Genomic DNA, 23,476 nt, shown 5'->3' with positions numbered 1-23,476 from the left:
GTGGAGCGAGGTGGGGTTTTCTGTCTCCAAATAAAGCGGAATAAATTTCCCAGGAAAGGTCCCCTTCTCGGCTACAGGCATTAATTTAAAAGAGCAAAGACTCCCTTGTTATGTAGGGATGTTAAAGTGCATTTAATTTAGGGCTGCACCACGCTGTAAGAGTTTTATAGGTTCCTGTTGAAATGAGAATGAGCATAAATGGCTGTGAATCAGGGAAAAGCAAACGTGCCACGGGCTCAAGGCTGAGGGAATGCATTGTGGATGCTCTGTTCAGATTTTGACACCAAAGTCACAAACTTTCTGTTTTCACTGCAGCTTTGTGGTGGTTTATTCATTAAAAAAACTAATATTGACCTGACTGTGAATAGCACTGTGCCCCATGCTGTGTAATTCCCGGGATACAGCTCTGTGCCAGAGACACCAAACACTGCTGGGCTGGGCTGATGGGGAAAGGAAGGGTTTGACACCCAGGCCAGGACATTAACATTGGGAAAGATGATAATTATCCCCAGTTTGAGGTTCCCAATCCTGCACCAGATTCCCTGGGAGGCTGCTGCCTCAGTGGGGAGGGTGCAAGGCTGGGTGTTCTCAGGAGGCAGCTGCTTCTCCCTGCAAGTCTAAGGCCCCTTTGGTTGTTTTTGGGTTTTTTTCTGAGTGTCGGTGCTTTGATCAGAGGAAACATCTGGGATGTTCCCCCATAGGAGCAAGAGGGTTTCTCTGCACTCCCCAAAGCATCCCAGGCATCCAGAGGATTGCACTAACACAGTTCAGAGGGAACTCATGGCATATGGAGCTGGCACTAAGGACCACCTCCATATCCAGCCCTCTGCCAGCCTGCAGCAACCACTTTAGTTTTCAGTACAGCTGAGTGAGGTCTTTAGTCAGGAATCCTCCTTTACCAGGCAACCAGTTCATGTGGGTCCCTTGTGTGGCTACTTGAGACAGATTTGCTGTTAGAGTAAAATATTGTGTGCACTCCCTGCCTTGCAGGGAACTTGGGAACCACAGCGAGGTCCTCGGATGGAGGAGGCTCTGGGAGTGTCTGTGTGTGAATTCAAGCCCTACACATGACTGCATGTGTGTGCACTGCATAAATACCTCCCTTTAATCTTTGCATTCCTGTTTCTGCTCTTACAAACCCTCCCTATACATCCCTCCTGCCAAAAGCAGTCAGCAAACAGGCTCTGGCATTATTGGAGCTGCTCCTTGATTCGAAGGAAACCATAAATCTGAAACTTCAATCATATCTTTATGATCATTCAGCAAACAGAGATGGAGGATTTATTCAACATGGGATAGCAAAGGGGAAACTGCAGGGGGTTATTGCAGGAGATATTGGTTTAGCTAAGGCAGAACTGCTCCCTCGGGCCTCTCTAGGGCCGAGCCAATGAACAATGGCACCAATGACAATAACAAGGCAATTATGGGGAAGAGGGTGAGGAGGGGGTAATGCTTTGTTAAAGATAGAGGTAGGATTCCAGCATGGTGTCTCTTTTGTGTGCTTTCGGAACTAAAGGATGGTGTCTCTGCCTGGGGTGGTCTGATTAGGAGCTGGTGATCCTAAAAACACAGCAAGTGCTTCAAATGCCTGTAGCTTGCATGTGATTGTGCTGCTCTTAGGAGGGTATGAAGATTTCCTCCCTAATTAAACAGGGCTGGCAGTGGGTTCCCCTAATCCATGTTGCACTCCAGGGCAGGAGATAAGTACATAAAGCTCTGCTGACAGAGGTTTGTCTCTCTGGCTCTATGATGATGTTGGGTTTTCTGCTTTTAGAACTAACCTTTATTCCCAGGAGGGGACTAAGGGCATCTCCCCTTGCTGGGAAGATGCTCAGACCTCCACCCAGGTGGGTCACAGTGTCATGCCACAAACACTAAAGCCACAAACTTGCCCTGGAAAGGCAGTTTTTGAGATTGCTCAGTGCAAGGTGCCCAGCCTTGCACTGCTCCCAGTTTCATATTCAGGATGATTTTTTTTTAATAACTGTAGCCAACTTTCAACATGCTGACGAGAGAGAGAAGCTCAGTCCTTAGGTTTCAAACACAAGAAGATTGTTGAGCACCATAAGCAGGAGTGTCTGCACCTGCTCTCATGGGGGGCAAACTGGGGCAGTGCTGGAGGGGCTGCTCCTGTAGGACCCCCCCCAAATTCATCCTCGGGGTCAGCCTCGACCACGGGGCCTCCAGCAACAAAGTTTCCTGAGCACCAAATGGGAACACAAAAGCTTTGGCACAAAGGGGTGGAAATGTTCGAGGGTGAGCTGGATCCTGCCACTGTTGCCAATGGATGGGACCTGCATGGAATTAGCACCTTTCCAGGGGCAGGAGACAAGTGTCTCTTCTTTTTTTTTTTTTTTTTATAAAAGATGCCACAGTGCAAAAGCAGGAACTAAGTGATCCATCCCCACCTGTCCTGCCTTCCCCTCCTCTTCTTCTGGCAATTTTTCCTCCTCTCCTTTCCCTGGCGTGCCCCTGAGCGGTTTGTTTTTGCCGGCAGAAGGAAGCTTGAAATATTGCGAGGGGGGTGCAGGCAGCGCTCCCTGTGGCCCTGCCCCTGATGGCAGGAATGCAGACATAAAATAACCCAGCGCCATCCGTAACCTGTCGCCAAAGCCCCTGTACGAGGTGAGAGTTTTCCTCCCTGCCGTGGCTGTTAGCTGCAATGTATTTCTCCCTGCACTAAGCACCGTCTTTCCCAGGGCTGCATTACAATGATTTATAAACCCCATTTCTGGGGAAAACTAATAGATCAAAGTGAGGAGAAGGAAAAGGAGACATGAAGCAGCTGGAAGAAGATATTGAAGCATGAAACAAAAACAGAAATGAAAAAGTAGTTTGTGGCACTAGTGAGTTGTTCTGTGCTGCACTTCTATTATTGAAAAATAATAGGGGGAATCTGTATTTTAATCCATTTTTTTTTATAAGAGACGTTCAAGTAATCTGAAAAGCTCTTCCTAGAGCCAGCTTGCTTTTGTGTGTTTGTGCATCTCGTACAGAACCAAACACTTATTTTTCTGTTTAGCCTTTCCCTGTCTATTCTCATGTCATTTTCAGACTTTCCATGTTTTAAGCAGCATCCAGATTTTCTAACAGGGTAAGAGAAAGCACTGCATGGAGGACTGATGCTCATCTGGACCTGAAGGCAGGACGTGCTCGTTCCTGGGCTGAGACTTGGGCAGGTTTTACAAAGGGACACCACGGACTGAGGTCAGGGTGGCCAGTGAGATATTCTGCCTTTGTTTCTGTTTCCTCTCCTGCACAGTGGAGATGAATGGACGAGATTCATCATATAATTCAAGTTGCAACCTGACTGAACTGAGCCAGGAGCGCAGACCAACGCTCCTCTCTTAGTTTTACGATGATTAATGCATTAGTGTTTGTAAGAGCTTTGGCAACACGGAGCTAATTGGGCTTTTGCGTGTGTTCTGCTTGTCTGGTTCAGCCACCAGACATCCCTGACTTCAAACGTAGGCAGGGCTGGAGAATTATTATGAAAATAACCATAATCCTTGTGGAGCACTTCACATATTCACGGGGCTGCACAAACCTTCTGCCTACAATTTCCCCGTGTAGTGCAGATGTAAAGTGCAAGCGTTACACGCAGCTGATGAAATGTGTTGAATAGGACAAACAGCAGATTTGACAGAAAACAGACACGTGTGGCAAGACCACAGGGGCTTTCCTAAGAGCTTGTGCAGAGCCACGAGATGGAAGCTGAGGAATTATCCCCAGGCACGTTCCAGACTTGTCTGAGGTTTGTAGGTTTCCATTCAAAGTGTTTTTTCTGTGTTCCTGTTGTTTGTTTAAATTTTCACTCTCCCTGGCAATTTTCTGTAGCCAGTTAATGCTACAGTGCCGTGCTCACTTTAGGCTGGCTGGGTTGCCTTGGTCCCTGATTTCTGTTGCACCCTTTGGTGTTGGTGAAAGTGTTCCTGGGGGAAAGGAGATGCAGGGGTATGCTCATGGATGTACATAATTGATACTTCTCAGGGATAACACGGGAATCAAGCAGTGTTGAACACACTTGTGTGCCTGCTCTGCACAAGGAAAGTCTGGGCTTGTTCCCACAGAGGAGCAGTGGTGTATTTTCCCTTTGCTGAATTGTAAAAACATGGCCTGGAGAAGGCACATCCAGGATGGCATTCAGTCTCCAGCATCCATGATGTGATCTACTTTCAGCTGCATGGCATGGCTGTTGATGAGAGAGCTAAACATTGCTACTTGCAAGATCAATACCTGCCCATTCAGTCAGTCTCGTGGGTCTCTTCCACCTTGAGATATTCTACACTCCTCATGGCCAGGCTGGATTTCAGCTCAGGGCTTTGATCAGTGAGAGCTGGGTGAGTTAAAATGAAAATACAACTCTTTTTTTTTCGCTCGTGCCGTGTGTGAGGCAATCTGTGAACCTCTTAAAAAATGCTTCAAACAAGAGAGGTCATCTTGCTGAGATGTTCAGCCCCCTCCTTCCTTTGGCTGTGCAGCCCCGAGCAAACACATCCCTGCTGGGCCATGAGGGTGTCAGAGCTGGTCCTTGGCGTGGTGGCACACGTGGCAGAGGCCCTGTTATTTTTCCTGCATGGATCCATTGTGCTGCTGAGCAGAGCCTCATGCAGCTGCCTCTTCCATCCACAGACCTTGCTCTGGTAGCTGCTGACTGCATCCCTTATTACAGCAGGCAGAAAAAAGCAGCCCGTGCTCTAATAGCTATTGTAACCCTCCTAAAACTATGACAACATCCTTCTTCTGACTCCCCATAGCCCAGCCAGTCTTTACTCTTCTTCTCTTTCCTGTCTGCAGAGAGAGCTGGCAGGATGAAAGACAGCCAGGAAGGCAGGGAGAGCTGAATGTGGACTAAGAGCTGCCAGAGGAATATGAGAAGAGAATTTTGCCCTATAAGCTTTAATAAGGTGGTGGGTTAAGAGAAATGCAGCTGGGGAGAAAAATGGGGAATGTTCTCTCTCCAAATGGGCACTGCTTCAGTTTGTAAAAACACCAGGGATTCCCCATGTGGCTTAATTTATTATTTTCCCACTCGTTAAATGCCAAAACAATAAAGCAAAATCTATTGTTAGCTTTAAAATGCAGGTGATTTGCATATGGCTGTGATAGTCCTACTGCTGCCTTTATTTAAACTCAGTAAGCCGAGGTACCTTTAAAAATTATGACTTGTTTTACATTTAATATACTGAACTATGTTAACATAATATTAAGGGGCTGACTTCACAGCTTAATTGCTGATCACGTAGAAGGCAGCTTTAGCAGCAGCAGCAGCAGCAGTCTGGCAGTGCTGCATGGCCTGATCTGAGCAGCTGGAAGAGCAGCCTGCACAAAGGGGCTGGGAGCTGCTCCCTCCCTCCCTGAGAGCACCCTGGAAACCTGGAGTCCTTTTTCCTCCACCCCTGCTTTCCTCCCTGGGGTTGGAGGGTGTTGGGCTCCCTGTTGCAGAGCAGAGGCTGCACAATTCATACAGGACATGGCTGTGCCTGCACAAAGCAGCACTGGGGTTTTTTCCCCATTCAGTCAGATGTTGCAGATGGGAAGGAATGCACCATTCCCTGGCAGAGCTGGACACACAACTGCACTTCCCAGCCCTGGGTCTCCAGGGTTGCTGCGGGTCGTGCAATTCTAATGTTGCTGTTGCATCTTCTCGTTTTCTTCCTCCCTTCTTTGATCCTTGCTCGTGTCAGGCTGAATGCAAAGAGGGCAGGGTGTGGGAAGGGGAGCCAGGTCCAGACTCTTAACCTCTCCTTGAATCCAGAGCCCCTCTGACAGCATTTTGGTCAATACAGTTGGCTGAGAGTGCCCGTGGCTGCTGGGGAAGGGTGAATTGCTGCAGTTTCCTTCACACCCTCTGTGTTTGCAGCACACTGGACCCCTGGGCCAGCACTCAACAGCAGGGCACCACCTTTAAGAAGGCGGCTCCTACAACTGGCTGACTCGTCCTCGATCCCCAAACCTCCAGCAGGAGAGTGGCACGTGGTGCTCCCCTTCTTGTAGTGTCAGAAACATCATTAGCGTCCAGACACTGCCCCAAGATGTGTCCAAAATAGGAGGCACTCACAGGCTTTTCAGGAGCTGGAAAGGTAACCAAGCACTGCCAGCTATTCACATCCACGTGTCTGTGACTTCCACACGTGGCTCAAATATCAAGTTCCGGACTCCTTAAAAAATTTGCCTTTTTCTCAGTTAAAAAAGCATAAAATTTAGAGAGATGTACATACCAAGTTCTAGCCCTCTATGATTTAAAAGAGCAAAGTTATAGGCCCCTGAAAATTGAGGTTTATAACAGAAGCCCTGGCAAGCCCTTAACTACAGAGAAGCTACCAGGCGTTGCAACAATAATTGGGAAGGGAGGGAAAAAAAATCACACCGTGTTTTTCAGTGCTTAGCTAAGAAATACAACAAGAGAGTTTATTGCTTGCAAAACACAGCTGCAGTGCCTCAAATTGGATGGAAAAACGAACCCTGATAATTTATTACACCCCTAAAGTCACAAGAATGTACCCATAAATTACTTTTTTGGAGGGGGAGGGAAGTGGTACCACTGTAGTCCATTCTGCACAACCTACTTATTAGTATCATAATTTATTATTATTATGCCCTGCTGCAAATAGAGAGGCAGATAAAACTCAAATCTATTAAAACAACCGCTCCACTTTCTCTGAGCCACTGAGGGACACCATTCCAAAGGAAATGAGATAAATTACTAAGACAAATGCATGAGCCTTGCATTAGAACACGTAGCTTGTATATATGCAAGAGCAGGAGGATAATTCAGGCAAAAAAGAGTCCTCTTAAGTTTTACCATTCAGGATTCAACACAGAGGGATTGCAATAACATCAAGTGGTCAATTAAATGTTTCTAATGTATAGATTATTTTTTTTTTCCCAAAGATCCTGTGTGTTAACTTGGAATGAATGTGCAATGATGAAATAACTGCCCTGCTCCTGTTGCAAAATTCTCAGATCAGCATGTATTTAAAAATGTGCTTTATCTGCAGTGAGTAGACACTGTACTGGTAAGTCTGAAAATTACATTGATAGAATATATTTATATATATATGTACTTATATATCTAAGGGGTGCTGATTAATTGCAAAGCTGATTTGAATTTAAGGTTGGTGAAAAGACCTTTTTTTTGCAGTCCCAGAAGGGCGAAGCGGCCGAGCCAAAGGTGCCATTCTCACGTTCACCACGGGCCACTGCTAATGGGTTCCAAATATGTCAACAGGAATTTTGGTTTACTTTTCCCTTCATTTCTCTTCTGGAGCAGCAGTTTTTAACACTGTCCTCCCTCTCCCTGCCACAGGGGTGGATTAGCAGGGATGATAATTGTACTGGGAGGTTATTGCTCAGTTGCCCCCTTCAGGACGTGGTTATTGCCGAGTCAGGATGAGTTTGGTGCTCTTGGCCGTACTCACTGGGGTTTAATGGAGCCCTGATTCTGGAAGCTGCTGTTCCAGAATGGGTTTGAGTGCAATAACTGCCAGGTGTGGGGATAAACCTGGCAACAATCTTCTTTTACACAGCCAATTTGTGGGTTTCAAGGTTATTTTTTTTTTTTTTAAAAGCAAAATGCTACAAATGTTATACAAGTTCATATGGACTTTTCTAAGCAGGGTAAGAGTTGGGCAGGTTTAGGTGGCTTCACTTTTATGAGTGCTGAGGATTCTCAGGGTGGAGACACAGAAGCCAGGAAGCCTCAATGGTCCACAAAGTAAACAAACTTAATGAGAAGAAAAGAGACAGCAATCATCTCATCTCCCCTACAAATCCTGCTGCTCTGGGCAGGGAAAAAATCAGCCAGGCCACGCAGTGAGACATCAAAACTTTGTGCTACAGAGGGTGGGGGAACAGGAGGGACCGGTGAGGAAGGAAATGAGGCACCCACTCACCCTGATACTGCAGATTTTTGGTATTTACAGACTGCTGGTGGCCTGTGGCAATCTGTCCATCAGATCTCTATTGTACACTTGCACACTTGTAGCAGCTGTCTGTGTGTGTGTCCATGTCTCTCTCTCCTGAATGTTTCTCCACACCTTTTCATATTCCATGCACTTGCCCTTTTTCTGTGGGGATGACTCTTCAGAATCATGGTGGTACTTGGAGTGAAAAATGGAAGGTATATAAAATTGTTTACTTTCTGAGCTAAAAAGGTATATGAAATACACTGACAAAGCTACATTTGATGTTGCTCCAGGTTTGGGCTTGGGCATTTTTGCTCCTGCAACTTGTCTAATTGTTTCTGTGAGAACACAAGGGAAGAGAAGGCAAGAACTTGTTCCACCTTCATTTGAATGTCAGCTGCCAAATCCAGCAATTTTAACTTTTGCTTTCTGGGCCTTTGCTGAGATCCTGGATCTCAAAGTTCCCAGGGAAAGCTGAATTTCCACTCTTCAAATGACATGCTGTCATGCTTTGTAAGGATATTTCCATCAGAGGTGACATTTGCCTCTCTGGCAAAGTGCAGGGCTAATTCTTAGGCTCTTTTGGCAGTTTTTCCTCCCACTTTTGCCTTTTCCACAGGGAAATGTTCCTTTCTAGTATTTATTTTGGTAGCTGGTTGCCTTCCTCCTGAGGTTTTGGCACTGCCCATTTACAAAGAGGAAGGCAAAGAGTGGCTTTGACACGTGCCTAAAATGTGGTGCTTGGTTTCTCCTGTAGATTGGTATTCAGCTTTTTCATAAGAGAAAACTGTGCTTTCCCTGCATTAGAAGCTGTGGATGAATTCCTGCTATTTTACAACTTCACAGAGAAGCCCCAGGGCTGGCTGTGGCTCTGTTGGTTTTTAGGAGCAGTGAACAGAGTGCTTTTCTCTGAGCACCAGCTGCTTCTCTAATGGTGGACCCCGAAAGGCTGCTCAGAACAGAGGCTCTGGGATCCTTTAGCTCTTGCTGACCTACAAATATTGCCTGGAAGCCACGGGATGATGCCATGTCCGATGAAAAAATGAAATGCAGCATCATTATCAAATGAAAAATGAGACCAATAGTATTTCTAGGGGGGTTGTGTTGATTGGATGGACAACAGAAGCACATCCTTGTGTGAATGAGAGACACTTCATGGGTGATGTTCACCTGCCTTCTCCACGTGGTGTAGGAACCCCTCTATGTAAATGAACTGTAACTGGGTTTGTGCACTACAGGTGATGTTGGGCAGCCCTTTTCCAAGCTTGGGTAGAATTTTGGGGGAGATAAAAGAAGTGCTGCACGTCCTGAGAGGTAGGATTAGAGCCTGGCACCCCCAAATCAGAGACATCTCTGACCCCAGGCTGTACATGGACAGGGCACATGCCTGAAGAGGTCAGCCAGGAATATGGAAAACTCAATCTCAGAGAGCCATTTTGTGTTGCTTTGGGATCCATGTTGCTGTTCAAGCCAAGTTTCCAAGGCAATATTCCCTCTCCAAAAGGGAAGGGGGTGATGGGAGCCTGAGCAGAGCGAGGATAGTGAAATTTGAAAGTATTATGACACACAGACATTTAATATTACATCACATGTAAGGGAACAAGCACATATGATTGCAATATTACAAGATGAATATAGGTCCTACGACGTTAAATTTAGTGCCTCGTGATTGATGATCCTTTGTTTCCAGGTTTTCCTTTATGTATATATTATTTCTGTAGGATAAGCATCTTACCAGCTGGAAGAAACACACAACTTTTTTTTTATTTTCTAGCATGTAATTTCTGTTTGATTCACAGCTAATAAATAGGTCATCTTGTACTTTTGAAATGCCAACATGCAGTAATTCAGTGAAATGGAGACTCTACATTAAAAAGCTGTCAACCTCAGTGCAATTTTGCTGCACCCTACGCTCGGGAAAGATACCTTGTCACTCATGGTTCAGCTCTGTTTTCCTGAAATATCTCTTCTTCTGCATAAATAATGAATATAGTTGCATGAAAATATCTGGCACAATGTCTGTTCTTCCTCCTACTCTTAAGGAGCTGCAGTGCAGCCTCTGTATTTATTGGCTGATCTCCCCAACAAATCTTAACTGGAATCACAGGTGTGGTAATAGCGTGGCCCCCTCCCAGCTGCAGGCAGGTGTTCCCTGTGCTCACCCCCTCCTTCCCCTCCTGACTGAAGGCAGGGAAATGATGCCTCAAAAAAAAATAAATAATAAAAAATGCCTTTGCTGTTTAGTGCTTCTCAAAATGTAAAGGCTACACAAGGCAGAGTAATTAAAACCACTTACTTGCTTTCAAGCTCTTTCCATTTCTGATGTGTTATGCAGGTCTTGCCCAGAAAAAGTACCAGCCTGAAGCAGATCCCAATTAGGAGTTTTTAATTGTATTCTTTAAAAAAAGCTAGATATAAACCCCATTAGATTACTAAGCCTGTCTCCTAATTCATGTGATCTGAAACACACAATTTACTGGGGTTTTTATGGCTTTCTTCTGGTAGCTCATTAGAGGTGACACAAGGATGGCAAAACCCAGTTCTGTGCCTCTGATTTCCACCCCAAACGTAGGAGCTGGGCTGCCCTGCTTACTCACAGGCCAGAAGGAGTCCTCCAGTTTTCTGTTCTGATCTCTAAAATCACGGTGCTTTCAAGGGATCTCACCTCTTGAGCCAGTTTGCAGATGCAATGCAAGGCAATTTCTGCAGCGCCGATATCTGGGTGTTTATAACCCACCATCACAGCGCACAGACGAAATTTCCAGCCAGAGATTGGATCCTGCAGGTGTTACTCACATGAATGGTTTCCCCTGACCCCAGGGTTTGATAATGTGATGTCAGGCAGGGGCAATTTCAGTGAAACTGCACCGGGCTCAAAGGGTGAGAAATTTGGCTGTGCCTTTTGTGGGTTTGAATTGGCAGGAAGTTGAAGCTTTGCAAGACACAAACCCTGTAAAAATGGGAAAAGCGGGGTGTGCCAAGCCCCTGTGAACTGGGTTTTACAAGGGATAAAGCTGCTGAACCCTCACAGTGAGGTCCAGAAGTAATTTAAATCTCTTCCCCTCTCTCCCTGCTCCCAATTTCCCCATCCCAGTTGTTGTTAGATGCATCAGCTGAGGAGAGTTAGAGAGTGACACTAATAAGGAGGGCTCAGACACACTAAGAGTATTAAAAGGTTAGGTCATGGTGTGTTCTATTAAACAGAATATTAATTGAATTCTTGACATCTGAGGTGAACTGTGACATGCTCATGGGATAAATATTGCATTTAACAGAGCATCATGACCTAAAGCTCTAAATACTATTGAGCATCAGTGCCAATCCCTCACAATAGATCTTGGCCTCCGTCCTCGGGGTACGGATGCTCCCTTGGAGTTTGGGAAGCTTGAGCTGAAAAACAGGTTTCACATTTCTTGTTTCTGGTCTCAGTTAAGTCCAAAATTGCTTCTGCCATCTCAAGGCTACGCTCAGCCTCAGACCTTTGGTTACAGACTCTGAATAAAAAGCTGGAGCTGGACTTTTCAAATGCCACGTGTTCCAACCTATTGGACACGGTTCAAGGAAGGTTGAGAGAAAATTTCTCCACCTCCACCCCCACACCGTAAAGAAGATTAAAACATTAAAAAGACCAATTAAAAATGGGGAAGGGAATCTCATGGCAACATTTTCATTAACCCTCCCCGGTTCTTCTTTCTGTCTCATTAGTCGTCACGGGGAGAGGAAGGATCATTTTAATTAGCAGCATTGTAAAGCTTTATTTAAGGCAACTGCCCCTCCTGCTGCTCTCTGGATTACCCTGACGGCTTATAAATACAATACCAAATCATTACCAGCCAAAAACAACACCGCTGAAGGGGCTGCAGGAAAGAAGATCCACTCTGGTCAATGTTTAGGGCTCTTTAACAATGTCCTTTCTCCTTATTCAGGCATAATTCAAGCGTAATATTGGGCTTTACAAAACAACTCAATATCCTCTTACAGCAAAGCCCTTTCTAGCTGAGGATACCATGTGTTCAACTCTCTTCCCCTTTGTTTTCAAGGCAGTGAAAGCACAGGACCACATCTGATGGGATAGACACGGTAGATAAGGTCACAGGTTTTCCAACATCCCAGGTTAGAATTACTTGGAAAATTCCCAAATTAAAGGGACTGCAGCCCGCTAACAACCTCCCTAGGAGGGAGGTGGGCAACAAGACCCCGACTGGGGGAGGCTGATGGAGCATTGTGGAAAGAGGTTCTTGAGAGTTTAGGAAGAAAACAAAGTGAGTGCCCACATTTCACGGAGAGGAAATTGCTTTTCCCAATTCTCACTTGCTGAGTTTCACATTTTTGTAGGAATTAGCCCAAAGGGTCTGTCCTAGTAAGAAATCCTCAGCCAGTGTTTGCAGCCAGCAGTTTCCATGGCTGGGTCCATGCAGAAGAGCTAATTTGCTTCCCTCACATCCGTGAATGACCCCAGTGCACTGCCCAGGCTTATTTTCAAACTGGTTTGAGTCACTACATTGCAATCAGGGATTAGATGCAAACCAAGATCTCTCACCCTCTTGCAGGATCCTGAATCAGAGATGCATTAATGGAACCAAACAGATCCTAAATACCCCAATACTTGGGAAGATCTGATCTTGCCTCCCAGCCCCTGGATATTTCCCAGTCGTGCACATGAACAGAACATTTTCATTCTGGACCACACTGCAGGATCTCCCTCTTTTGTGTCCAGCAGAACAGTGACGAAAACATCCCATTTTTTAAAGATGTGAGCCGCACAAAACGTCCTCCTTACCAAGAAGCCACCACTCTGTTAGGATCATTAGGACTCTATTAGGATTATTAGAACTATTAGGAGTCCCCATTTAGATCCGTGGCCTACTTTCCCTGACCTGAATATTTAACTACGGATTCCTCAGCACACCTGGATGCTGCAACCTCTAATTGTTCATCACTGTCCAGCCAAGGCAGCTCAGTCTTTCCCTTGGAGCAACCTATTAGCTACACGTGGGAGTTTAAGTGCTGTGAATACCAAAAGGTGGAGTTTTTGTGTCGGGATCACAGTCAGGATTTGATTGTTTAAAGTCATAACGTCCCACGGCTGAAAGTTGCTGCTGAGTTGCCACGTTGCATTAAGGTGTATTAACCACCTAATTCTTCCACTTTATTGCTTGACAGAGGACAAAAGATCTTAAAACTGAAGTCTGAAAATACCAAGTTCCTCTCCCCCTGAAAGCAAGCCTGCCCTGACTTCAGCTGAAGCACTGAACAGAATGTGGAGATAATAGTGGCAAAAAAAGGTGTACATTCCTGAAGAAAGGTTTCAAAATTAGTCTGAATGCTTGATGTTGCCTATGTGAACTATTTTTAACAACAAAAAGGAAGACAGTAATGATACACCACTATATAGTTATTTTATATTAAGTCAAGGTCTGTATCTGTGGAGGTTTGCAGGGAGAGGTGATATCTTTTATGGAGGTGACTGCTCTGTGTCAGATTGTCACAAATGTAAGGGAATTAGAAACAAGTAAAATATTTCCATTTAAAAAAAAAAAAAAAAAAAAGGAGGGGAACACCAAAATTCCAGTTTGGGACTGATCAGAACCTCTGTCTCCATCTCAGCTCCGAGAGGCTGAGCAGGTCCCAGAGCTGAGCTACTGTCACCCAGTGCCACCATCCAAACTGGGGGAGCCTCACAGAGGCCAGAGCACTGCCAGGCCTGAGCAGCAGAACTGCAGCTTCAAGGGATCTCAGTCTCCAGAGATCACAGATGCTAAACTCCCTTAAAACCAGACAGTGAAAAATAGTCTGAGTAACAGTCATTGTAAAAGTTTATATAGGAGTTGCTTTGTTTTCTATTTATAGCTGCACTGTATTTTTCTTGTAATACATTTTTAATGACTTATAAGGCCTAGTTATTTATTCTCCTGAAGCCAAATCCTTTCTCTAGCCTGATAATGCAAGGGAGTGAGCTTTGCACAGCAGAGCTCCCAGGGAGATGCCTGGATCTGCTCCCTGCACTGGCAGCAGGCTGGGGGACCCCACATGGCCCTGGGGACCCCCACAGCACCCAAGGCACTGCTGCCCAGGCACCCCCAGCCTGCAGCTCCCCACTGCCTCTCTGCACAGGGCCCTCCCTGGGCCAGAATATTTTCAATTTAGTAATTATTCTATCTGCACACAGGGGAGCAGGTTTTTGTGGTTATTTTGCTTTACATTTCCTAATCCAAAATTAACTTCATTTAAAAAACAACCCCCAAACCTGCACTGCCACGTAGGCAGTGGCCCCTTCCATCTGTGTGTTGAAAAGTTGAGTAGAATGAACAACAGGCCAAAATTAGCAGAAGATGGGACTCTTTGAAATGGCAGCTTTTTGCATGAAATATAATTAATCTGCTAAACCAGCATCCATCCCTAAGCACAAATGCTGATTGCCTCATGATGAGTCTAACCAGAATGATATTAACTCCACTGTTCTTTCTAAATTGTTATATACCCAATATTTTCTTTTGCCTCTTCTTCATATTTAGATTAATAACTATGTAATCACTTCATTAGTTTATTTAGATTATGTTATTTTAGGAAATGATTGTTTAGATCAGCCCTGTCCTTCCCATCTAGCTGTGCCTTCCCAGAATTAAGTAATATCTGAGGAAACCAATTAATTGCAGCTCGCCCGCTGTAATGGGGTCTGCTCTACAATGTGGCAAAGCCTAATGGAGTTTTAATTTCCCCGTGGTGAGTCAACATTTGCTTAAAGAGAGGAAACTGTTGGAGCAAACCACTGCCTGAGAGAAGTCTGTGAGGCTGTTCAGGCATCTTGGGGCTTTGGTTGGGGGGAAAATTCCCAGTGGGGAGTAGCTGGGGCATCAGAGATCCTTCCAGTAATTCCCAGAACAGGCTGAGGTTTTTCCCGTGGACTTTGTGACTCCCAGGCTGCACCTCCCAGCCTTGCAGGGATCCTGGGGGGCTAAAATGAACTTGTCACCCACTGAAGGTCTGACAGCCCTTTTTAATGCATTGGTCTTCCTTAGGCAATATTTATTTCACTGTCTTGGGTCATCCCTGTGCAGTTTTTGCACCAGCCAGTCCTTGTGGTGGAGCAGAAGCCCATCGTGGTGGGGGCCTGTCAGAAACCAAAGCTCATCCCGAAGGAACCTGCTGTGAGACACTTGGGACAGCAGAATTTACAATGAGAGTTTGACTTTAATTGGCTTGTTCAGAGTGTTTAGCACTGCCAGAAGTTACGTTTGGGATTCTGGGTAGGGGGAGGGAGGCAAAACACCCAGAGCCCTTTGAAATGCCCCTGGTCCTTCCCTGGCTCTGAGCCCCTTCCCAAAGCTCAGCCTGCACTGGTGACTAAAGAGTGCTTTGCTTGGCAAACGCTGACAAACTTCTCAGGTCGGTCTGATCTGCCTTCCCCAATCGTCTGACAGCTTAAAAGGTTGGAAACAAAGCTACATTATGATGCAACCAAATTCAGCAGCATCTGATTAACAAAAAGGAGGCCACAGCTACCTGACAGCAGCCGGTGGTTATTTTTTTTTTTTATTTTATTTCTAAAACAAACTGGTGGCCTCAAACATTCATACCCGTATTTATTATTGTTTGTTTGTTTGTTTGTTTAAATGTCTCATTTCCAGGTTTGTTTTTCTTTTGGATCGTGCAGGGAAATAAAGTTTTGCAATTCTTCTTCTCATAATAAGTCTGTCCAAAAATGATGTCGCTCGTTGTGTTGAAAGATGGTTTCATTTTCTACTCAAAATTGGTATGAAAAATTTGCCTTGCCAAATGAACATTGTATACTGAACTTGTCAAATCCTCTCTCCTGACACAAATAAAAGATAACATTGGGTGGCAGCATGTAAAACAGCACTGACAAGACAGCTAGGATGGAAGCAAAGAAATGCATATTTTTCTCTTTCTCTCTTCCAGAGCAGGGAATGGGAACGATCCAGGTGAGCGAATGCTGGCGTGTTACAACCAAAAATACATCATCTAAAGACTTAACAAGCCATTTCAAGGCAGGTTCTAAGCAGAACATAAGCGATTCCATTTCTGATTAGCAAAATCATGACAAAAGTCTCAACTTTTTTCCAGGCAACCAAGAAAGCTCCTCAGTAGGAAGAGTGGCTGGATGAAAGGGGGATTCAGTTAAAAGTTCCCAACTCTGCTGTGCAGGCTGGAAGGTCTACTCCTAGCACTGCTGAAAATTATTCTAAATATATTTAAAAATAAAGAAGGTAATGATAGCATTTTCACTAGATGTGCAGTCTCACCATGTAAGTGATTTTTTTTTTCTTATTAAAATTGTTGATTGAAAGCTGTTAGCTGTTTATCAGCCCAAAATTACATTTCTTCTCTCTTAGGGGTTGCCTCTTAAAAAAAAAAAAAATAATAAAAAAAAATCATAACAACTGCATAGTTAGAAACAAGAAAAGACTCCTAAAACTGCAGTTTCTGACTTGGGGGTGGTGGGGGGGAGGCAGGAATACAAGCATGAAACACAGATTGCACCTTCAAATCCCCGATGGCATCACGCTTCTTTGTTCTGCTAAGAAAAATTAACCTCAATCTCGGCTCAAGGTCCCCCGATTGATTATCATAGTCATTTAAATACTGTAATCTCATTTTCAGCATCAGGGAAAGGGAGCGAAAAGAAGAAAAAGAGAAAGAGGTGGGGAAGCGAGGGGGAGAGAAAGAGAAAACAGAATAAATTATCTGACAAAAGGAAAAAAGGGCCTTTCTGCTTACGGAGCCTATTTCAGATCCTTCCACTTGATTGGAAAAGTTGATGAAGTTTAAATGAAGCAGAATTAGAGGCTCAGGCCACTGAGTATTGACAGGGGCCCATGGAAGAATGTGCAATTCAATAGGCCTGATTTCTGTGGAAAACAGGGGAAAGGCCTAAATGGTATAATCTTCAATCAAATCTAACATCGACACTGACAAGGCAGGGTAATGAGATAGGCCAGATCAGGCATGTTGGTTAAAGAAATTAATCCCTCTCGCTGCACCAAGAGTTCAGCTTTGATGCCTATTGTGGAGAGCCCCGGCCCAGCCTATCTAAATGCTAACTAAGCACGGCTGCGAGCTGGGACTGTGCTTTTCAGCGCTGGGGATGAGCCGGGAACGATTTTTGAGCTCCCTGGCTGTGGCAGGGCTGGCATTGCAGCCCCTCTCGGAGGCTCCGGGCAGAGGGAGCGGCGGGACAGAGCCCGGCAGGGATGAGGGATGAGAGATGAGGGATGGAGCCCATGGGGGGAAACTTGGTTTGGGCTGGACTGGGGCTTTAACACCCCATAATACGTGGTAATTAGCAGAGTTACAACCACCTCCTGATCATCCCATTGGTATCTCCTGGGAGCTGGAGGGGTGATGGAGATAGCAAATGTTGGGAAGTTGGAAAGCTGCAAACAAAGGGGCTCTTCTACCTGGGTGAGCAGCCCGAAGCTCCTCATAAAAACCCAGTGATATTTTTACAGGCTACTCTGCTCTTTACAAGGTTCACTGTGTTTGCTTTACTGATTTTTATTCCCCCAGCCTGGGAGTTACACTATTATTTTTAATCAGGTTTCACTTGTAAGATTTTTAGGCACAAATCCTGCGTTGGTTTGCTTAAACAAATCAAACCAGAGGTATTTCCCTTGATATTGAAGTTTTCTTAAAGGCTGTTGTTGGAAATCTAGTAATAGAGTCCCACTTTCATTTATCTATGCTACTTCAAATAAATGTGAGTAGAAAAGTCAGAGTAATTTATTTTATAAAGGACAAATGGTTAAAAAGGAAAATAATTCTCAGAAATACAGGTTCTGTCTAATCTGTACAATGTGAGCAGCCAAGCAAGAACAAAACAATCCCTGCAAGATGACAAAAGGCTTCTCAAATTCAATAATTAGGCATAAGAGCATCTCTGAGAATTTGAATGGAAAGCAGTCTGCCCTTGGGGAAAGTGTAGCTAAAAACTTGCAAAAATGAGGAGCTGAAAACGTTGGTCCCTGTGATTGCTGAGAAGGTGCTCCCTTTGCTCTGTGTTCTGCCAGGCAGCACTCAAAACAGAGGGGATGATTGTGGGAAAGGTAAAAATAAAGAGCTTTTCACCTTTTCCTTGGGCAGCTGCCTCCAGTTGCCTGTCTAACACCCTCCTGTCCAGGACTGAGCTCACTGAGCCCCCACCAGCCTTTCCTCTGTGCTCAGGACACTTTCTGGTGCCTCTTCCAGACAAGGAGGGATATTTATTGGTGCTGGAGTGGGAAGCTGAGGATGGAGAGGAAGGAGGGGAGAGCTATTCCTGTGCTCTTACAAGTTGCAGCTGGATCTCTGGTGCTGCTCTCAGTCTGCTGGGGTTGGTGTTCCTGGAGAAGGATTGGTGGGTTCAGGTCATATTGGCAGGATTTGGAATATCCCTGCCTCAGTCTGAAAATAATCTCTTGCCTTAGTGTGCTTCAGGGCCAGCACTATAAACTGGTGGTGGCTCTCCCCCTAAAAGTTTCTTAAATCTTTCAGATAATAAAGCCTGAGGTTTTTTAGGTTCATCATAAAAATTTATATCCCGCTGCAGCTCTGGGTGCACTGTGAATGTCTGGAGCCATTTGTGACCCTTTTTCATTTTAGGGTTTTTTTTTCCCCTATTCTGCCCACATTCTCTCATCCTTTGGCTGAATTTTTGCTTTTACATCACCACCAGCTGAGGCAAGAGGCTGTACAGATGTTCTCTGCTATGACAATGCTGCCATTGGGGTCATAATGCAACAATTTGGTCTCACCATTATTACGGGGCTGGCTGACTTCAAGAAGGCACTTTTAAATCAAAGAGCCTTTGAAGCTTTATTTCCATTGTATTAGACAAATAAACATAGAAGATTTTCAGAAACATAAAAGGCTTTCACCTTGTAATGTTTCTGGGCTTATTAGTCTCACCCATTTGCATTGTTTTGTTCACATAAAGGAGCAAAATGCCCTTTTGCTTGATTTTACATCCTGCACGTGGATCTTGGGGGTGAGCAGCTCTGAGTGCCTGGTGCTGCTGGTGCTGTCCCTCTGCCTGCTGAATCACAGCTGGCAGTGTGCAAGCTGCCCAAGTCCCGTGTTCAAATAACCAGGAGTGAAAAAAAAAACCCACTCCTTTCGCTCCTGCAGAATGTTTATTTGCCTCTTGGAAGCACCTTATTTATTTCAGTGGTGTCTGTGCAAAATATGGGAGGGCACTAAAGCTCGTGAGGAGTTTAATTTTTAGTGTACCAAATAATTCATTTAAAAACCTTAAATGAGTTCATGCTGAGAAGAAAACCCTTAGAAGTCAGAGCATTGGAAAGAAAGCCCAGAACCAAACCTAATGATTATTTGACTAACCAGCCCTTCATTAGCTTATTTCTCTAATGAATTATTGAGCTGTACAATGTAGACATTTCAGAATACATTTTTAAAAGCACAACAACTGGCCTTAGATTGCAAAAAATATAATGGTACGAGTGATGTAATAATAATAACAGTAATAAGCACACAAAATGCTGCCTAAACACTAATTAAACCTCAGTGTCCCCAGGCAGGAAGCACAGAAGGCAGGATGCTCAGCACATGCAGTGATTCGAGGTAAATAGTATAATTAACACCAAATAAGACAACCTTCTTGCAGATGCAGCTCAAAGCACTTGTGGCCACTCTGCTCTGTGTTGTGGGGGTCCTTCACCTGAGCAGACCAAGCAAAACCTGGTCCCTGACCAAATTTTCCACAGATGTATTGATCCCACACAGCTGAGAGCAGGTTTAGGTTAGGAGAGGAAACAGAGTTATTTAAATCATCAAGGCTAACACCTGAGGGAAGTTATCCAAACTCTCTGGAAGCTGCCTCGCAGGGTTGTGATGGAAGCAGCTCTGAGATCTCAGCTGTGGCTGGAGCCCCAGCTCCCTGGGGAGAGCAGGGATAAGGGGATCTGACAGCCCTGCCTGGGTGCCCTGTGGAAAGGCAACGACTTTGCTCCTGTCAGTGCCAGCCCTCACCCAGACACGACCCCTGCACGTTTCTGATGGCTCATCCAGCCCTCTCTGAGCATCCATGGGTGTATTTTTAAGGAAGCCTCTACTTTAGCACCTTCCCTTCCTGCCCAGGTTGGTGCCCTGTCCTTACCCCCACCCTCCCTGGGCATGGAGCAGCTCCTGGGGGAGCTCAGGGAGAGCTCTCCTGTGCCTCCTCTTCCTCCACAAAAAGGGCAGTTCACTCTCCCTGGTTTAACAAATCCTTCCTCTGCTGGGATTCCTGGACCCTCCTGTGCTAGTTCCTATGGTTTTGTGAGCTTTTTTTTTGATCATATATTCTTCTTCTGAAGATTGTAGCTACTGAAATTTTATTGCTGGAGTTCTGTAGCTTTTGTTCAATCCTATTTGGAAAAAAAGAAAAAATTCCAGCCCTCAGGGCTGCAGAAGGAAGCTTAGGAAAATGAATCTTAAATGGCCTGGCATTCAGACCAATAAAGACAGCCTGGCATCAGTTTTCATGTAAATAACCAGCTTTTAAAACAAGTAGTGCACATTCCAGCAGTTCTCTTTGTTAAATCTCTGTCTCTCCTGCAGCCTGGACTGAGACCTGGTGCCAGCCTTTCCCCTGCTCTCACCATCCTCCTCTTCCTCCTCACAACTGCCAGTTCTGAAACAACTTTTTCTGCTGTTGGGGCTCTGAGGGTGGCTCAGGTGCCTCTCAGCAATGAGGGCATTTCCTGGAGAGCAGTTCCCTGCTTTCTGCATGTCCTGTGGCTCCACTTAAACAGGTAAGAGGATGCTTTGGCACGTGGGGCTGAATTCTCCATTTACCTTCACACCTCAGAGATATGTCTGATTTCACACGGGTGACACAATGACTTTGGAACTTATTTATGCCATATTGTGCAGAAGATCTTAATATAAATGTCACCAGACTTCTATGGACAACTTTTTCTGCAGTTCCTCTTGAGCATGCCGGGGGTTAAGGGTGGTAAACTCTTTATTTCCTTCCCAGAGCTGGTTTATTTTTCTAACACAGGAGTTTTCAGTAAGTTTGCACTGCAAAAGTGCTTGGCTAAGGCTTTTATTGGTGAAAACAAACCAAAAATGCTTTGCTCAGTTTTTCACTGGCATCAGTAGATGAAATGCTTTCCTCAGTTTCATGCTGCAAGCAAATATATATATATTGATAACTAATTTAACTCCTTGATTAATTAAAACACATTCTAGCAGAGAAAAATAGAGCATTTATCCCTAGAAATCTTGATGTGAGAAAATGGTGGGTTTAATCTGTGATAGCCAGTGTGTGTGGACACATCCTGGTGGGATGGGGCTGGGCAGAGCCAGAAACAGTCTGGGCAGTGGTTCATTTGGATACCTGATGCCACATTTAGAAGATTCATAAGAGAACTGGGAGAGAAAGCAGCAGATCCTGTTGCTGGCTGCTGCAAAGTGGGGGTCTGTCACACTTCCACCAAGGTTTTGGGGACCAGGTGTCCCATCCATCACTCCTGGGCCTCAGGTTCCTGTGTCTCTGCTGCCCAGAGGGCCTGACTGGCAGCAGTTGGAGCTGTGTGTTCCTCATGCTCCAGCTGCCAGAGCACTTGTCCAAGCAGCAGTTGTCTCAAAGCCTTTTGTCCCTTTCTTCTAAACCGTCTCTGTGTCCTTGGTTTTCAGGTGGCCCTGCACAGCGGGAGGGCTGGGACCTGCTGGCCCTCCTCTCCAAAATGCCTGGTCCCCAGGGCTCTCCTGAGGGGAAGGAGGCTCCACAGACTGCAGCTGGAAGCAGGAGGAGATGTGGCAGAGGGCTGATGCTGTAAGTGTGCCAGTGTGTGCTCCAGTGAAGGGGACTGGCCGAGTACCAGCGTTCACCCAGTCAAATGCCATCCCTTCTCTGTCACCTCCTGGCAGTGAAGGACACCCTGGTAAACCCAGCACTTGCTGGGGGCAGCAGCTCCTTGCACAAACTTTACAACAGAACCTACCACGAGGTGAAATTACCATTGGTTCCAAGAGTAAAACCATCCCTGTTAACAGCCCAGTTACTCCAGGCTCAAGGATTCCATCAGGTGGATGCAAATCTCCTTACATCCCTACCAGCAGACACCCTCCTGCAAGGAAGCCCTGAGAGAACGGGAATTGTCCTGAATGCTAAAATTTAACACTATTTTTTTCCCAAAAAACTTGCTCTAATTTTAGTTTTACCTGGCCACAGAGCAGGAATCCAGATTGGAAGGGAGCTTAAAGTTCATCCAGTTCCACACCCTGCCATGGATTTGAACAAGTGAAGCTGCTTTTGAATTCTGATTCAAAACCTGCTTTTCCTTTTCCTTTTTTTTTCTTTCTTTGCCTGATACAATTTCCAAACATATTTTTAGAGTTTCACGAGAAAGCAAGAAAAGTTACTGAACATTGCAAAGACTCAAATTTTCAGTGACATCCCAAATTTTTTATGGCTGACTTCCAAGCCCGGGGTGCGATTACCGAGGGGCTCAAGAGCTGAACTCCGCGCTTAAAGTGGGAAAGTTTTCCCACCACTGGCTGCAGTGGGAAAACAAGGCTTTGGAGCAGAACCTCGGCAGGGAAAGGGGAAAAGAAGGGCCGGTCCAGCCCGGAGCGCTCGGGGCTCGTTCCCTGCCGGGGCCCGGGCTGGGAGCGCTTGGTTCGGGCACGAAGCTGTTCCGCGAGTGCCATCCAGGGGATGGGAGCTGCACTTTCAGCTGCTGCTCGGTCCGGGGCAGGCGGGGGTTAAAGCGGGACCTGCTGTGGGTTGTGGGGGTCGAGGAGGAGGAACCAACCGAAGGGAGATGCCTAAAACTTCGTAAGGCCAGCCCCGAGCTCGGCCGGTGCGCAGGGCGGGGATACAAACTGAGAAGCGTCAGGAGTTTGTCAAGGGACCAGAGCCTCCACAGCAGGTCTGAAAATCCTAATTACAGAATCCTTACGGTTGGAAAAGCCCTCCAAGACCATCGAGTCCGACCTTTGACCGATCACCACACTGTCAACCAGACATCCCTGTCCCCGAGCTCCCCAAAGAGTGGAACCACAGACCGGGAAACCCCCGACCCTCCGAGGGAGAGCTCCGTACCCGTCACCCTCTGGGACCGCCGGGACTTTAAAACACGAAGGAGCAGCGAGGAAACCCAATTTCCCCCTGCCGTTTTCAACTTTAACAGGAACCTTTTCCGCCGAGGAGCCGCCGCGGTGACCGTGACCCCTTCCCTCCCTCCCCCGCCCCTCCCGGGGGTCCCGTTCGCGGAGGGGTCGCGGGGCTCACCTTGATGATGAGCGGGTTTTCGAACATGCTGAGCCGGATCACGCCGAGCCGCTCGTTCTCGGTGCCCGGGCCCGCCTCGGCCAAGGTCATGGGCGGCCGCCGCCGGCGCCCCGCCGTGCCCCCACCCATGGCCGGGGGGCTCTCGGGGGTCCCTCTTCACTGGAGTCTCGGTGGTCCCGGGGAGCGTCTCTGCAGTCCCAGTCTCGGTCCCGGGGGGTCGGTCCCGGTCGCGGGGGGTCTCTCCCAGTCCCACTCCAGGTGCCGGGGGGGTCTCTCCCGGTCCCAGTCCCGGTCCCACCGATCGCGTGGCGCGCGCGGCGTCCTCCGTCTC

The 23,476-nt window shown here is 46.2% G+C and overlaps 1 long non-coding RNA gene across 1 annotated transcript; it reads left to right on the top strand.

The window, feature by feature from the left end:
- The first annotated feature begins 15,649 nt into the window (after positions 1–15,649).
- LOC126642406 (uncharacterized) lies at positions 15,650–23,379 on the top strand. The gene is made up of 4 exons (XR_007629435.1): positions 15,650–16,135; positions 20,463–20,656; positions 21,546–21,684; positions 22,805–23,379. It is a non-coding gene; the product is annotated as an uncharacterized LOC126642406 (long non-coding RNA).
- The last annotated feature ends 97 nt before the right edge of the window (positions 23,380–23,476 follow it).

This window comes from Myiozetetes cayanensis, unplaced genomic scaffold, assembly GCF_022539395.1.
Source record: "Myiozetetes cayanensis isolate MyiCay16 unplaced genomic scaffold, myiCay2020 scf23, whole genome shotgun sequence".
Classification (NCBI taxonomy): Eukaryota; Metazoa; Chordata; class Aves; order Passeriformes; family Tyrannidae; genus Myiozetetes; species Myiozetetes cayanensis.
Note: the sequence above shows the minus strand (reverse complement) of the source record. Positions and strands in the feature narration are given on the sequence as shown.